General features: G+C 36.5%; 1 non-coding gene across 1 annotated transcript; it reads left to right on the plus strand.

Annotated features, from left to right (window-relative positions):
- Window positions 1-10,725: 10,725 nt before the first annotated feature.
- Window positions 10,726-10,832, plus strand: LOC131181069 (small nucleolar RNA R71). The gene has a single exon (XR_009149696.1). It is a non-coding gene; the product is annotated as a small nucleolar RNA R71 (small nucleolar RNA).
- Window positions 10,833-17,675: the final 6,843 nt, after the last annotated feature.

The following is a 17,675-nucleotide window of genomic DNA, read 5'->3' on the forward strand; positions in this document are numbered from 1 at the left end:
CTAAATAAACTATAGGGTAATCCATAAACTAAAGTGTCTCAAATAATGATGGAAGTAAATGAATGGATTAATGATATCCCAATCCCATGGGCAATTCTCCTATTCCAATCTCCACTAATGTAGCAAAACACCATCAAAAGATCAAAAGGACTTTCAAGGGTTGTAATGGGGCTAAGGGGGTGATAATGTGGCTAACAAGAAAAGGATAAAGGTAACAAAATATGAGAATAATCAAATTATTAAAAGATCAAGACACACAAAATCTCTTTTTTTTTTTTTTTGAATCAAATGGGAGAAGGAACTTTACAACTATTCACTAATGCTAGCATATAATTTTGAAGCTTTTAGAGGGACTACATAAAAACATTGACTTTGAATTATAATTGTCTCTTTCAATTCACCCCCAAACTCATTTCTTTGTGTACTTGAGTGGTGAATTACTTTACATACCATAATTGAATTTGCTAGCTTTTTTTTTATTTTAGTCACTTCTCCCAACTAATTGTTATATATATATATATATATATATATTTTTATTATTATTATTTTATGTGTATCTATCACTCAAAGGATTATTCTCATGGAGGGTAGGTAAGTGTTTGGGTTTATGGCTAGGTAGTAATTTGGGTTCCAAAGAAATAAGAGGGATAAATGTAGGCTCAAATTGGTTTCAAAGGGAAATTTTTAAGTGAGGTTGGCTAAGGCTAAAATAATGGTTTAAAATTCAAAGAATGCCTAGATTATTTCCTTTTCAAGTGTATGCTATGATTTCGCCTTGAAAGGTTTAGAAAGATCGTTCTAGTATTGGTGAGATATCAATTAGCTACTTCTCACCCTAGAGTTTTCTCTAAGCACTCAAAATCAATGCAATTGATTGGGTGGCCCTTGGCTAAGAAGATATAAACAAAAGCAAGAATCTAATAACTTTGCACCTATCTAGAACTTTCAATCCATCAAACCCTTCTAAAAGTAAGCTTAATTGCTCTTCAAAGCAACTCTCAATCCTTTAAGGACAAGGTAAAAATTATTTTTATGATATGCATGATCCTAAGATGAATGCATAAATCGAATTAAATCTAAGTGTAATCTATATGAAAACTATATACAAATGTATGTGTATGAGTATAGGCATTTGTGTGGTTTATGTATAAGTGTATGAATTATCTATATATGAATAAATGAAATGCAATAAATGAATAAATGAAAATTTTAAAAATTTTGCAAAAATTTTGCCCTCACCCCCAAACTCAAATGAAACATTGTCCTCAATGTTTAAAATAAATGCAAAGATGGGCAAAATTGTGTGAATTACTCAATTAATGAAATTTATACATTTGGGGATTAAATCAATATAAGGTCAAGAATTCCAAAATTAGCTCAAAGTGATATTAACAATGAAGCTTTAGAGAGAAAAAATGTGAAAAAGTATCCCAAATGTATGAATTTACACTGCTTAAGATGTTGCTTAACCTGTTGCGTAGGGTAAAGCGAAAGCATAAGCATTGGTAACATACCATAAGCATAAATGGTAAAAGGGTAAGCTGTTACCTCCAAATGATGTGAGATAGATGCGGCTCAAAGAAAATTTGTGCAACTCATCAATGTCAACAAAATTAGGATTGAAGAAAAAGATAAAGTGCAAAAATAATGTGCAAGAAAATGAAAAAGTGTAAAGAAATAAAATCTAATAGTTAAATCAAAAATTAAACCAAAAAGCATTCACAGAGTAACTATGTCCATAGCAGAAAATAAAATAAAATAAAATAAAGGAAAGAAGTGCAAGTATAATCACAAAAACTAATTACCAAAGTATTACAACTATTACTAAAGTTTTCTAAATTAAAATAAACAGATTACAAAATAAACCTAACACAGAAACTGAAACTGAAAAACTAGTACTGTTACTGCTACTGCTACTATACTAAAACTAATACTAAATTGCTGCTACTTCTCAAGCTCTGCTGTCAAGGCTTTGCTGCTGCATCAGGGTCTGCTTTAGGTCCTGCAATAGGTTCATTGTGATCCGAAGCTTCAGAAGCAGTTTCCAAATTTTCTGTGAGGTCTTTCATTTCTTGAAGCATGTCTTGGCCCCAATGATATAAATTGTTGTAAGATTGGGCCAGTTTGCTGTAAAGCTCCAACATTTGAAGTTAATGTTGCTTTTGTTTCTTTTTAAGAGATAAAAATCTCTTTTTAAGTTTCTTTTCTAGCTTCTTCTTTTGGTTAACCTGTTACTGACCCATGGTATCAATTTTGACTTCTAAGCTCTTCAAGGTAGCAAGGATTTCTGTGGTGTCAGGTGAGGGAACAGATGGTTGGATAGTGAAGCTTGCTATTCTGGATTCTAAGGAACTTAAGAGGGACAAAATGTCTACTGAAAACTATGGGGTAGTGGTTAGTTGGGGTTCTGCTAGTGCAAAGGTAGTGGGGTCTGCAGTACCAGTGGCTTCAGGATGCTGCTGTAACAGAGTATAGGTATGGCCTACTTTCTCACAAACATCCATATGCAGCAACATTGTGCTGTCTATATATGATTCACCAGAAACTGGCAACAGCTTATATATACTAGCATCAAAGCTAAATGAGTTTGCTATAGCAGTTATATACCCCCCAAAAACTATACTACCTTTAGTATGCTTCGTGACAATTTGGTGCCAATGAGTAGCTATGAAATGGGCTATGCTTACTTGTTTTCTCTCCTTCATGCACCACAAGAAAAATAAGTCTCCAGCACCCACAATACTGTTACTGTGTCCCCTTCCTAAAACAGTGTAAGAAATGAACCTATGGAGGTATTTCAACACATGATCAACTATCCTAGAGGCTTTTGCAGTCCTCTGTCTATAATAACCCCCAAAAGGTGCAATATCTTTCCAGAATTAAGCAGGGTCATAAACAGTTTGCTGCCACTCAATATTTTTATACCCCGAATCCTGAAAACCAAAAATTGCATTCATAGCATCCATGTCTAACTCCCTATCAATTCCAGCACATCGAAAATATATCACATCCTTATGCTCAGGTACTGTTGGTTTGAAATTTAGCCTTAAGGAACTCAAAAATTCCAGGGTCAAATCCTTGTACACTGGTTCCCTAATCTTAGCAAAATTAGTCCAGCTGATAGCATCCAAATAGGCAAATACAGAGTCATAAATGCCTAATTCTTTTAAAATCTGCTCATCCATATATTTGTTTGCCAAAATAGGTTTAGAAACTAATTTCTCATAGGCATTTTTCATATCCATATCCTTAAAAGCCCAAGGTAATGGAGAGAGTACCTCCTCTATATTATCGACAGGACACGCAGTCTTCTTTGGAGAATTTAAGGGTGAGATACAGTGTTTGGGACATTGGTCTTTGGAATTTGCGAGAAGACACAGTCCTTTTCTTTGGTAGTTCAAAGGAAGGTTGAGGTGGAGAGTTTAGGTTGAAAGGAACAGAGGGTACTCTTTTTCGTTTTCCGACAGGGGTTTTCTTGGGTCGACCTGCAGCCTTATTAGTTTTGCCTTTGGTTTTCGTTTGAGTAGGCGCAGGCTCAGGCATTGGTTCTGGGGAATAAGTGTTGAAAATGGGTGTTTCATTTTGCGGTTCAGTTTGCAGCGAGAAGGGAGTCGGCGGAATGAGGGTTGGTGTTTGGTTTGGGGGTAGTGGTGGTGACTGAGGGGGTGGTGATTGAGGTAGCGGCGTTTCACGGTGGTGGCGGCGAGGAGCGGGTGGGGTGGGGTTAGGGTTTATGAGTAGGGAGGATGGAGTACCCATTTTCGATTGGACAGAGTGTCGAGATTTTCTGGGTTTGGGTTTGTGGGTAGACCACATTTTAGTTCTCACCATTTATTGAAAAAAAAAAAGAAACTTTTCAGCTTTCCTTAAAAATTGCCAGAAAAAATGGTGCGGGAAGGAAGTCTGTAGAATGAGAGTTGTGGCTTATCGGGAGTGTGGGCGAGGGAGTTTATAAAAATGGCAGAAGTTTTGGGCTTTTTTGTAATGGCCCGGCCCACTAGTGATATTGTCCGCTCTGGGCTGAAGCCCTCACGGTTTTAAAAAGCGTCAATAGGGGTTACAAACCATCAACTTATATACCCAGCATCTCTCCCGTGTTTTGTCGATGTGGGATTTGCCTAGGGTGTTACAATCCACCCCCCTAATGGGACTCAGCGTCCTCGCTGAGGTTTGCCCCACCATCGTTCAAGGTTGCACGCGGAGCAGCTCTGATACCACAAATGTAATGGCCCGGCCCACTAGTGATATTGTCCGTTCTAGGTCGAAGCCCTCACGGTTTTAAAATGCGTCACTACGTGTTATGAACCACCAACTTATAAACCCCGCGTCTCTCCCGTGTTTTGCCGATGTGGGATTTGCCTAGGGTGTTACAATCCACCCCCCTTATGGGACTCAGCGTCCTCGCTGAGGTTTGCCCTACCATCGTTCAAGGTTGCACGCGGAGTGGCTCTGATACCACAAATGTAATGGCCCGGCCCACTAGTGATATTGTCCGCTCTGGGCCGAAGCCCTCACGGTTTTAAAACGCGTCACTAAGGGTTACAAACCATCAACTTATAAACCCAGCATCTCTCTCGTGTTTTGCCGATGTGGGATTTGCCTAGGGTGTTACAATCCACCCCCCTTATGGGACTCAGCGTCCTCGCTGAGGTTTGCCCCACCATCGTTCAAGGTTGCACGCGGAGCAGCTCTGATACCACAAATGTAATGGCCCGGCCCACTAGTGATATTGTCCGCTCTGGGCTGAAGCCCTCACGGTTTTAAAACGCGTCAATAGGAGTTACAAACCATCAACTTATATACCCAGCATCTCTCCCGTGTTTTGTCAATGTGGGATTTTCCTAGGGTGTTACATTTTTAAAATGTGGGGCAGACATCTGGTAATTTGGGCCATACTTGGGGTTAAGCATAAGGTTCAGCAGAATTTGCTTAGGACTCTGCTTGACAAGCAACATCATCAGCAAGTTTCGGCAGGTTTTGGGAAAAATTATAGTTTTACTTACCAAAAACAGTCCAAAAGCTATGGAATGCTATCATGACCCTCAGCAATTACCAAATACACACAAACACCATAAAATTGAGGAATTTAAGCTCATAATCTCTTAGAACTCATCAAACACTGTATATGCTCATTTAGCTTATGCAAGCATTTTTCAATTGAGGCACCAATTGTGACTACCTTTTTGCACACTTAATGAAATGGTCTCCTTTCTAAACTTATACCAAAAGTACATTTCAGCAGTATTTGAGACAAGTTCCAAACATTCAAAAATTGCAGAAAAGACATAGAAATTGACCTTTTAAGCAGCATGAACAGTAGCAAAAATCTGCAGACTGTAAAAACTAGTAGCAATTCAAATAAAAACATGTAAATTCCTATCATACTACAAAATTATATATACACTAAAAGGTAAAACTTAACAAACACTATTTTTGCACCTCAATAAAGCTCATATCAGTCCTAAATATCAAAATTGATCCTCATTCAAGTTGCATTTTCACAGAATTTACACAAGAGACAAAATTAAACATGTGCTATCAAGTAGATTGCAATATCAGTAATTTAGCACAAGTTTAAAGGTGTTACTGTTCACAGGTACTGGATAAAATGCAGAATTTTGCTGTATACTTGCTCTCTTTCAATTCTTTCTTTTTGCTACAAGTGTTAATTTGCCCAATCTTCATGAATGACCTACAAAAGATAAACAAATGTCACTTTTGAGTTTAATGAGGGTAAAAACTGAAAATGAAATGAAATGAAAAATTAATAAACTATAAAAGGATACGCTTGGGTTGCCTCCCAAGAAGCGCTTGTTTAAGGTCTTAAGCTTGACCTTCCACTCCAAATCACCTAAGTATCCCTGATTGGAGAACCAAGCCATGAAACTTCTATAACCTTTTGTGTGGGTTCTCCAACAATATAGTGCTTTAAGCTCTGCCCATTAACTTTGAAAGTCCCTGAGGTTTCATTGCCTATCTCAACAGCTCCATAGGGGTATACCTTTATAACAGTGTAGGGTCCTGACCATCTTAACTTTAATTTTCTGGGAAATAACCTTAACCTAGAGTTGTATAGAAGAACAACATCCCCTTCCTGAAATTCTTTCCTCCTAATATGCTTATCATGCCATCTCTTAGTTCTTTCCTTGTAAAGCTTGGCATTTTCATAAGCATCGAATCTAAGTTCCTCAAGTTTATTTAGTTGCAACATTCTTTTTTCTCCTGCAGTTTTTAAGTCAAAGTTCAGTGTCCTTATAGCCCAATATGCTCTATGCTCCAACTCCATAGGTAGATGACAAGCTTTCCCATAAACCAATCTAAATGGGGTGGTGCCAATAGGAGTTTTAAAAGCTGTTCTATAGGCCCAAAGAGCATCATCTAACTTTAGTGACCAATCTTTCCTTGAACTATTCACTGTTTTCTCAAGAATTCTTTTCAACTCTCTATTTGAGATCTCCACTTGACCACTAGTTTGTGGATGGTAGGGTATCGCAACCTTATCCTTTACTTCATATTTTTGTAATAATCTTTCAAATTGATGGTTGCAAAAATGAGAACCTCCATCACTTATAATGGCACGTGGAGTTCCAAATCTTGTGAAAATGAACTTTTTAAGGAATTTAATCACAACTCTAACATCATTAGTTGGAGATGGTATAGCTTCAACCCATTTGCTCACATAATCTACTCCAACTAAAATGTATTTGTGTCTGAAGGATGATGGAAAAGGTCCCATGAAATCAATGCCCCACACATCAAATAGTTCCACTTCCAACATATTTTGGAAGGGAATTTCATCTCTCTTCGAGATATTACCCATTCTTTAACACCTATCACATGCATTTACAAACTTCCTCACATCCTTAAACATGTGTCGCCAAAAGAACCCTACTTGAAGAACTTTTTCTGCAGTTTTTGTCACACTCATATGACCCCCATAAAGTGAAGAATGGCAATCTTTAATAACATTCCCTATCTCCTCATCAGCTAAACATCTTCTAATCAACCCATCTCCACATCTCTTGAACAAAAATGGCTCTTCCCAATCATAATCCTTTACATCAAAAAGAAATTTCTTCTTTTGCTGCCATGTTAGGTCAGGTGGAAGGATTCCACACACTAGATAGTTCACAAAATCTGCATACCAAGGGGTTTTTGCATTCATGATTACTAACAGTTGTTCATCAAGAAAATAATCATTTATTGGGGGTTCTTTTCCCAAATTATCTCTTTGTTCTTGCCTCAATCTAGACAGATGATCTGCTACCACATTCTCTACTCCTTTCTTGTCTTTAATTTCCAAGTCAAACTCTTGAAGGAGTAGCACCCACCTTATCAATCTAGGCTTAGCCTCTTTTTTCTGAAGGAGATACTTGATAGCTGCATGATCCGTGTACACTATTACCTTTGACCCCACAAGATAGGACCTGAATTTGTCTACTGCAAATACCACTGCCAAAAACTCTTTCTCTATAGTAGAGTAATTTATTTGAGCATCATCTAAGGTCCTACTTGCATAGTGTATTGCATACACTTTCTTATCTTTCCTTTGTCCCAAAACAGCCCCAATGGCATAATCGCTAGCATCGCACATTAACTCAAAAGGTAATGACCAATCGGGTGGCTGCATAATAGGAGCAGATATCAAAGCTTCCTTTATCCTGTAAAAAGCATTCATACAATTAGTATCAAAATGAAATTCCACATCTTTACTCAATAAATTGGTAAGAGGTTTAGAAATCTTAGAGAAATCCTTGATGAATCTTCTGTAAAATCCAGCATGCCCCAAGAAACTCCTCACTCCCTTCACGGATGTTGGGGGTGGCATTTTCTCAATAATTTCTACCTTTGCTTTATCCACCTCAATACCCCTATTTGACACAAGATGTCCCAAAACAATTCCTTCTTGTACCATAAAATGGCACTTTTCCCAATTCAAAACTAAATTGAACTCTTCACATCTCTGCAAAACCTTAGACAAGTTAGATAAGCATTCATCAAAAGATTTACCATACACAGAAAAATCATCCACGAACACTTCCATAATATCCTCAATCATGTCAGAAAATATACATCTTTGAAATGTAGCAGGGGCATTACATAGTCCAAAAGGCATCCTTCGATATGCAAAGGTACCATAAGGACATGTGAAGGTAGTCTTATCCTGATCATCTGGGTGAATAGGGATCTAAAAGAACCCTGAATAGCCATCCAAATAGCAAAAATAAGAATGATGAGCTAGTCTCTCAAGCATTTGATCTATAAATGGCAATGGAAAATGGTCCTTTTTTGTTGCATTATTCAATTTCCTATAGTCTATACACATTCTCCATCCAGTTACAGTCCTTGTAGGTATTAGTTCATCATTTTCATTTTTCACTACTGTGATGCCCCCTTTCTTGGGTACAACATGAACTGGACTTACCCAATTGCTGTTAGAAACAGGGTAAATGATACCTGCATCAAGCAATTTCAAGATTTCCTTTTTCATAACCTCTTTCATATTTGGATTCAATCTCCTCTGTGACTCTCAAGAGGCTTTATGATTATTTTCCAACAAAATTCTATGCATGCACACAGAAGGATGTATTCCTTTAATATCATCAATGGTATAACCAATTATCCTTCTATGCTTCCTAAGAACTCTCAATAATTTTTCAACCTCACAATCAATCAATTTAGCACTAACAATCACAGGATATGTAGAATTTTGACCTAGAAAAGCATACCTGAGATTCGTTGGAAGAGGTTTCAACTCTACCTTAGGTGCTTCACCTTTTTTCAAGCTTTGATGATGAAGTTGTGTCTTGCTTCAAGTCCCCAATCTTTTCAATATCAGCCATAGGCAAAGGTGGATTTCCTTCTAAAATTGTAGCATATTTTGCAGCTTCTTCAATCTCATCCCCTTTTTTGATGTTATGAACCAAACAAGCTTCTAAGGGATCTTTAGGATGTTGCTTTTTAAGCACTTCTCTGACCTCTTCATCTATCACATCAATTCTCAAGCATGAATTTGAATCATCTTTCTTTTTCATTGCTTGAAACAAATTAAATTCAACTTTCTCTTCCCCAACTTCTAATGTAAGCCTCCCATTTTTTACATCAATCACAGCTCCAGCAGTAGCAAGGAAAGGTCTACCAAGAATAATAGGAATGTGTACATCCTCCTCCATCTCCAATACCACAAAATCCACTGGTATGAAAAATTTCCCAACTTTCAGAGGAACATTCTCAATCACCCCAATTGGAAATTTAATAGACCTATCTGCTAACTGTAGTGAGATGGTAGTAGGTTTCATTTCTCCAATCTTCACTTTCTCATAGATAGACAATGGCATTAGACTAACACTGGCTCTAAGATCACATAAAGCCTTTTCTATACTGATATCCCTAATGTGACATGGTATGGAGAAACTCCCAGGATCTTTCAGTTTGGGTGGAAGCTTATTTTGCAAAATAGCACTGCTTTCTTCCATGAGAGCTACAGTCTCAAATTCCTCCAATTTCTTCTTGTTAGATAAAATTTCCTTTAAAAATTTAGCATAAGAAGGCATTTGTGCTAAAGCATCAGTGAAAGGAATAGTCACATGCAAAGACTTCAATACCTCCAAAAACTTCCCAAATTGTTTATCTAATTTCGCTTTTTGAAACCTTTGTGGGAATGGTAAAGGTGGCATGTAGGCTTTAAGTGCAACATATTTAGGTTCTTCCTCTTTGCTCTCCCTCTCCTTACTTCCTTTTTCTTCCACTGAATTTTCTTTCTCAGCTCCAATTCTAACTTCAGCTTCAGTTTGTTCATCTCCTTCTCTGTTTTTCTCTTCTTCAATTTTCTCTTCAATCTTTTTATCTCCATTCTCCAATATTTTTCCACTCCTCAATGTAATAGCCTTGCAATGCTCCCTTGAATTTTCTGGCTGGCTAGGGAGCTTCCCAAATGCTTTGTTACTTGAAGAGCTAGCTTATTGAGCTATTTGATTCTCTAACATCTTGTTGTGTGTTGCCGTTTGATCTACTTTAGATGCTAATTGAGAAATCATTTCTTGTTGACTTTGATGGCTCACAAGTAGAGTTTCAATCATAGCTTCCAATCTAGCTGTCTTGTCTGGTTGTGCTTGTTGTGGTAGAGGTGGAGCAGGTGCATTTTGAGGTTTAGAAATTCCAGGAGGAGGACCTCTATTCTGCTGAAAATTCTGATTTTGTTGATATCCAGAAGGTTGCTGAAAATTTTAATTTTGCCCTTGTCTACCTCTCCAAGAGAAATTGGGGTGGTTTCTCCATGCTGGATCATAAGTTGCAGAAAATGGATTACCACCTGGTCTTTGATTGTAGTTCCCCACATAATCCACTTGCTCACTTGAAAAATCTTGATTAAGTGTAGAAAAATCTGCTGCACAATTGATATTTGCAGCTCCAACTTCTACTGAATTACTAGAACCTCCAGCTGAAGAATCTACTTTCATGCTTAGCTTGTCCATTTTCCTTGTCAAAGCATCAAACTTAGCATTAATCATATTCATGGCATCAAGCTCGAACATACCAGCTGGTTTCTTGATTTCATTCCTCTCACAACTCCATTGGTAGTTGTTATAAGCAATTTTATCAAGAGTAGAAAAAGCTTCATCTTCAGATTTCTCCATAAGATCACCTCCAGAAGATGCATCAATTGTACTTCTAATAGCTGGTGAAACTCCATTGTAAAAGTGTTGAACAAGCATCCACTTAGGAATCCCATGATGTGGACATCTCCTTTGCAAATCCTTGTACCTCTCCCATGCTTCTTACAAGCTCTCATCATCTCTAGGTTTGAAAGAAGTCAGCTCATTTCGTAGATTAGCTGTCTTGCTTAGTGGAAAATATTGAGCTAAAAATGCTTGAGAAAGTTCTTCCCATGTTGTGATAGAACCCGATGGCAAAGAATGTAACCACTCTCTAGCTCGGTCCTTCAGAGAAAAGGGAAATAATCTGAGTCGAATTGCATCATCAGAAACTCCATTTATCTTCAACATATCACTGATCTCAAGAAAGTGTGCTAGATGCACATGTGGACTTTCACTTGGATTTCCTCCAAATTGTGATTGTTGTACCATTTGATAGAGTGCAGGCTTCAGTTCAAAAATATTAGCTTCTACTCTTGGTCTTGTGATACTTGGCATGGAATCTCCAATGTTAGGATAGGCATGACCCTTCACAGAGTGGTTGTTATTGTTGTTGTTGGCCATTTCTTCTTGTAATTCCTCTTGCTCTTGTGCTCTTTCTTGTTGTTGTTGAGCTTTAATTTTAGCTTTTCTCCTCTTAGATTCTGCTCTTAAAGCTTTTGCTGTCTTTTCTATTTCTGGGTCAAAGAATAAATTGATTTCTTCACTTTTTGTCCTTCTCATAAAATAAAGCACCTGAAAAACAAAATAAACAAATTCTCAAAGTAAAATGGTAAAAAAGAAAATAAAATAAAATGCCCAAATTAACCAAACAAACAATTGCTCAATATCAAACAAAAATCAAATCCCTGGCAACGGCGCCAAAAACTTGATGTGACTAATCCGCAAGTATACGGGTCGTCTCAAGTAATAAAGTGATGAATCAAGTATCGTTCCCACGAGGATTTGCTGTTTGATTACCAAACTATGAATGAAGCGATTATTTGGGCAAATGATTAATGGATAAATGGTAAATGTAAATAAGCAAGGTAAATTGATTAATCTAATTGAAATGGGTAAAGAGTAAACAAATAAATTCCAATTCTAATTCGCAATTAAACTAAATTAACAATGGGTAATTTAAATGAAAGTCTAATTATGTTAAAAGCGATTCCAGAGTTGGGGTTTATGCATAAATTAATTGGGATTTGTCTTGGGCATTCCAATTTTTAGGGAAAAATAGAGTTTGAAGGAAATTGTTTCTAAATTCCTTTGATATCTTTTTCAAGCAAATCAAAGTGTGTTTTAAAATAACCAAACCTACTTTCGTATGTTATTTGATTACTTTAAAACCCATTAAGTTTTGTAACCAATAATTAATTCCTCTTAAATTCCTAGTTTATTTCTAAATCTAGGTGATTTTAAGTTCCAATCCTTGATTATCTATCAATGATTTTCACCTTTCGGTCCTTCAATCAAAGATTAATACAATACCCAATGGGTACCAACATTAGGCAAGTAAATTAAGCACACAAGGAAGGAATCAAAACTCATATTTATGTAAAATAAGGAAATACCCAGTCCAAATATACAAATTAATCTAAAACATATTTCCCAACTCTGAAATCTAAAGAGATTACTCACTCATGATGGTATTTACAAGAAATATTGATGGAAGAGTAAAGAAAAACATGATAAGAGGACTGAAATAGAAAAACTCAGGTGGAAGAACCAAAGTCTCTGATTTCTGGAGCTCCAAAACTGGTGCAGCAGCTCCTCCTCCAAGAGAAAATGGCGTCTCCTTTCTCCCTCTATTAAATTTTCTTTTCTTTTTTCTTTCCTTCCTTTCCTCTTGTGGCAAAAATAAGGAAATGATGAATTTATATGGTCCCAAAAAGTTGCCCTAAAAGTAAATAAGAGTCAAGGAGTGGGTAGGAAATGAGGTGTAAAATTATCTAAGTCAGCAGCATCTTTCACGTTCTGGGCAGTCTGCTTAGGGTTCGGCTTAACCCTAAGTAGCGTCTTAGCAGATTTCAGCTTCTGGTCACACTGTCTGCTTAAGGTTAAGCAGACCTTTAGCAAATCTCGGCAGACTTAGAGTAAAATGGACTTTTCTGCTCATGCTTGACTTGTGCTGCACCATAAGCACTGCCGCTTTACCCTAAGCATGATCTTAAGTAAAGCCTCAAGCAAATTTTGGCTGGTTTGCTCTTTCAAGGCTTGATTTCTTTAACTTTCTTCCATGCTTAAAGAACTCCAAATCTCTTCAAATCACTTCCTATTGCACTCATTGATCTTCGATTTGCTACAAAATCCTATCAAAAACAACAAAATTATAAAAATCAAATATAAAGTATCTAAAATTAATAAATAAGATAAAATAAAGCTAAAAACATAAAATATACTAAAATATAAGGGCAAAATGGATGCAAAACTACTCTAAAATGCCTATATGAAATAAGTGTAACATTGCACTTCTCACACTTAACATCAGGTCTTCTCCAACACTTAAAAGGTGGATGACCTTTTTTGCCACAGTTTCTGCAAGGAGGAAATTCTTTGTTGTTTCCTCCACTACTGTTGCTGGTGTTAGCAGCTGCTTCTGGTGTGCTAAAATTCTTCTTTTTGTTTTTCTTGATTTGCAATTTAGCTTGTAATGAACCTTCCACAGAACCTTCAGCCCTTATTATTCTTCTTTGTTCTTGGGCCTGAAAAGCATTTAGAAGTTCTGCCAAGCTGATTCTTGACAGATCTTTAGCATTCTCCAAGGAAGAAATGATAGCTTCAAATCTTTCAGGGATAGTTACTAGTATTTTCTGAACTATTCTTGAATCAGAAAATTCAGAACCAAGTAATCTTACCTTGTTGACAATGCTAAGAAGCTTATCAGCATATTCTTTAATTGTCTCTGACTCTTTCATTTTCTGCATCTCAAATTCTCTGACTAGGTTCAGCACTTGCATTCCCTTAATCCTTTCATCTCCTTCATATTCATTCTTGAGGAAATTCCATATTTCAAATGCTGATTTCATTGTCATAATTCTGGTGAAAATTGTTGATGAGATAGCAGCAAACAAAGAATCTCTTGCCTTTGACTTTCTTGCTTTCCTTTCCTTATGATTTCTGAGTTGTGCCAATGTTGGATTGTTTGGTAATGGAAGAACTTCATAGTCTTCCTCAACAGCTTCCCAAAGATCATTTGCCTCTAGGTATGCCTCCATTCTGACTACCCAGACAAGATAATTGTCACCATTAAACACTGGTGGTGCCAGTGCTGTGAATAGTATTTCAGAATCCATTTATTTAATGGATGGAAGCAAGATGTTTAGGCCTTTTTGGTGAGGTTCACTCGGTTTACTCACAAGTCCCTTTAAGAGGACAGCTCTGATACCAATTTGATGGAATTTTAGCTCAGCTAAACTTAACTAAGAAAGAGATCATATTAGGAACTAAAGAAAATGGGAGAAGGTTTTTTTTTATTGAATAATGATCTGCATAAATACATGAGTTTGCAACTAAAAAATCATAAATAAAAGTAACAAACTTCTTAAACTTTAGCTACTAACTTTAACAGCTAGTAAATAATAGAAAATCAAAATAAATCTCCTAAAAACTTGGTCAAAGAGCATATGTTGCACTGAATATTAGTTACAGCACTTACAACCTGATCTTAAAGAAACTTGGCATTTAGACCTGAGCTTGCAGCCTTAGTTTCACATATGCAACCACCTCTACTAGCCATGTCAGCATCCATAGCAGCAACCCTGTAGCTACTGATGCACATATTCAATATATGGTAACAATAGCGGTTGGGTTTTATGATTTTGTATTGTTAGATGGACTTATGGCATATAGTAGGGCTGATGTAAATAATACTTGGTGGACTATGTGATGGACATGGTGATGATGAAATGAACTTTATTGGTGTTGGACTAGGTAGTTGAGTTGGTCTAAGAATGCCTTTGGAAGTGAATTAGTCCAAATTAATAGGATGTGGAATGGATGAATAAATTACTTCATTGATATCTCGATCATGGATAGTGGATATGGCAGAATTAAGATAATCACATTTGTATGGCATGACCTATTCATAAAATAATACATGGTGTGAGATAAATATTTTTCCAGTAGAAATATCCGAGCAATGATACCCCTTGTGTAGATTTTGTAACACAAGAAAATGCATTTATTGATTTTAGGGCTAACTTATGGTGTGTATAAGGTTTAAGCCAGGATAATATAAACATCCAAAAACTCAAAGATCATTATAATTGGGGGTACTATGATATAGAATTTCAAAAGGTGTGAGAGGCTTGGTATGAACAGAAGGTATTTGATTTATAGTGTAAACTGCAATTTCAAAAGCAAATGTCCAGTATTTATATGAAACAGATGCAAGATGCAATAAAGCACGCCTTGTCTCAACACCGTGCTTGTGTTTTCATTCAACACAACCATTTTATTTGGGTGTGTAAGGACAAGATACTCATTGAGTGATACCATTATCATGAAGGTGTGTTACTAATGCTTGGAATTCACCCCTCCGACCACCCCCCCCCCCCAACCCATAATATAAACATCCAAAAACCCAAAGATTATTATAATTTGGGGTACTATGATATAGAATTTCAAAAGGTGTGAGAGGCTTGGTATGAACAGAAGGTATTTGATTTATAGTGTAAACTGTAATTTCAAAAGCAAATGTCCAGTATTTATATGAAATAGATGCAAGATGCAATAAAGCACGCCTTGTCTCAACATTGTGCTTGTGTTTTCATTCAACACAACTATTTTATTCGGGCGTGTAAGGACAAGATACTCATTGAGTGATACCATTATCATGAAGGGCTATTACTAATGCTTGGAATGGTGCGATCATCAGCACGACCATCAAGATGAGCATGCCATGTACAAAACTCAATAATGTGGTGCTTGTGGTGAAACGAAACAATGTAGGTGAGGCAGCATAGTGTATAGACCTCCGTCATTTTGGCCTATGAACAACACTTATTTCGTGTGGATATCCTTAACAAGATTGTCCTCAGAAAAAGGAGATTGCAAAACAGCCAATTGATCAGCAATAGTTTTTGACCATTTCGTATACATGTCAATAAAATTAGTGCCCCTGGATAAGTGTTCGAGTTATTTATGAAGTTTCAACGCTTGGTGTGAGTGCAAGAAGCAAAAATGTGGGGTAATTTATACCAAACATCCTTTGCAGATGAAAAACCAATGACCTGAGGAAGCAGAGTCTTAGAGATAGAAGAGAGTAGCCAACTCATGACAAGTTGGTCTTGGCGAAGCCAATATGTGGAAGTTGGAGTTGAAGACAAGTTGGATCAATATTGTACAAAGTACGTGGAGGTGAAGTTGAGGTGTCATCAACGTGATTAGCTAGATTATAACCATGTAGCAATGGTAGCAACTGTGCTCTCCATAATAGGTAATTTAAGGAAGTTAACTTAATAGAGAAAAACTACGTAGGATTCGGAAGAGGAGTTGAGGTGTTATTGGCTACAACGATCTAATTATCTGCCATATTGCTTGGTAGTGAACCATATAGGATCTAATGGCATATAGTCATAATAGAAAGTAGCATACTTTGTATTGCATTGTATTGATAGCTGAAATATATACAATGGTGCAGATAGAGTTTGTTAAGGATAAGAGTATACAAGTTTTCATTATTTGGTTGTTATACAAGATATATATATAGACAAGGATTTGCTATCCTTATCATTATCACCTCAACCCACTTATCCACACCAAATATAGGTTGTGATTCAGAATTAAACTCATTATTTTCTATAATGGCACTTGAATAATCTCCCTAAATAGAAGTGATACAATAATATTTTATTATATATGAATAGCAAACACACTTATGCCTTATAATCCATGGGGGCAGCCTTTCACTTCTACTTCTACTTCTACTTCAATAATACCAAACACTAGTAGCCTTTCACCTTCATCTCTAAGTAGAAGTGGATCATCATCTTTTAGTGAATCTTTTGATGAATCTCCACAAAGAAAATTCAGATCTCTTGAACATATTTATGCTACCACATATGCCTTGTTAGTAGCTGAACCAACCAGCTTTAAAGAAGCAGTGAAAAAAGAGGAGTGGTGCAATGCAATGAAGCAAGAACTTGCGGTAATTGAAAAGAATGAAACATGTGAGCTAATAGACTTGTTAGATGGGAAACATGTAATTGGTCTTAAATGGGTATTTAAGGTCAAATATTATACTGATGGGAGCATTCAAAAGCATAAGGCAAGACTTGTAGCCAAGGCGTATTCACAGTAGCAAGGTATAGACTTTAAAGACACATTTTCTTTTATTGCTCATTTTGAAATTGTGAGAACTTCTTAATTTTAGCTGCTTAATGTAAACCCTTATTTTGTGATGAGTATGTGCATTGAGGCCGTGGGAAACCCGATGATGAAAAATTATATGACTGTAAGATGTAATTGGAGGCATGGAGCTGAATTATTAATTCCGTGGCATGATCTTGAAAAAATAAAAATAATAATAAAGTTTTGGAGAAATTAATTTAATTAAATTTAAATAAAATTTTATTTTTTTTAAATTTAATATGGGTAGTTCTTAAATGGATCTAATTAAGTTTAATTGGGCTCCATGAGCCTAAGAAAGCCTAGTTAGGAATTTTAAATGGGACCCATTTAATTATTTTCTGAAAATTAAAATAATAAAATATCTCTCTCCTCCTTGGCCCCACTCTCTTCCTCACTCCCTATTGGTGTCTTCCATTTTTTCCTGTCTTCCTATTGGTTGAAACACCTCACCCATATCCCAGTTTTATTCGAATTCTGCAATCGTAGTTGTTTAAGTCATCTAAACTTTATCACCCTAAGACTCCAAATCCTACCACACCTCTTCCTCATTCCTTATTGGTGCCTTCCATTTTTTCCTGTCTTTCTATTGGTTGAAACACCTCACCCATATCCCAGTTTTATTCGAATTCTGCAATCGTAGTTGTTTAAGTCATCTAAACTTTATCACCCTAAGACTCCAAATCC

The sequence above is a fragment of the Hevea brasiliensis genome, chromosome 6 (assembly GCF_030052815.1).
Source record: "Hevea brasiliensis isolate MT/VB/25A 57/8 chromosome 6, ASM3005281v1, whole genome shotgun sequence".
Classification (NCBI taxonomy): domain Eukaryota; kingdom Viridiplantae; phylum Streptophyta; class Magnoliopsida; order Malpighiales; family Euphorbiaceae; genus Hevea; species Hevea brasiliensis.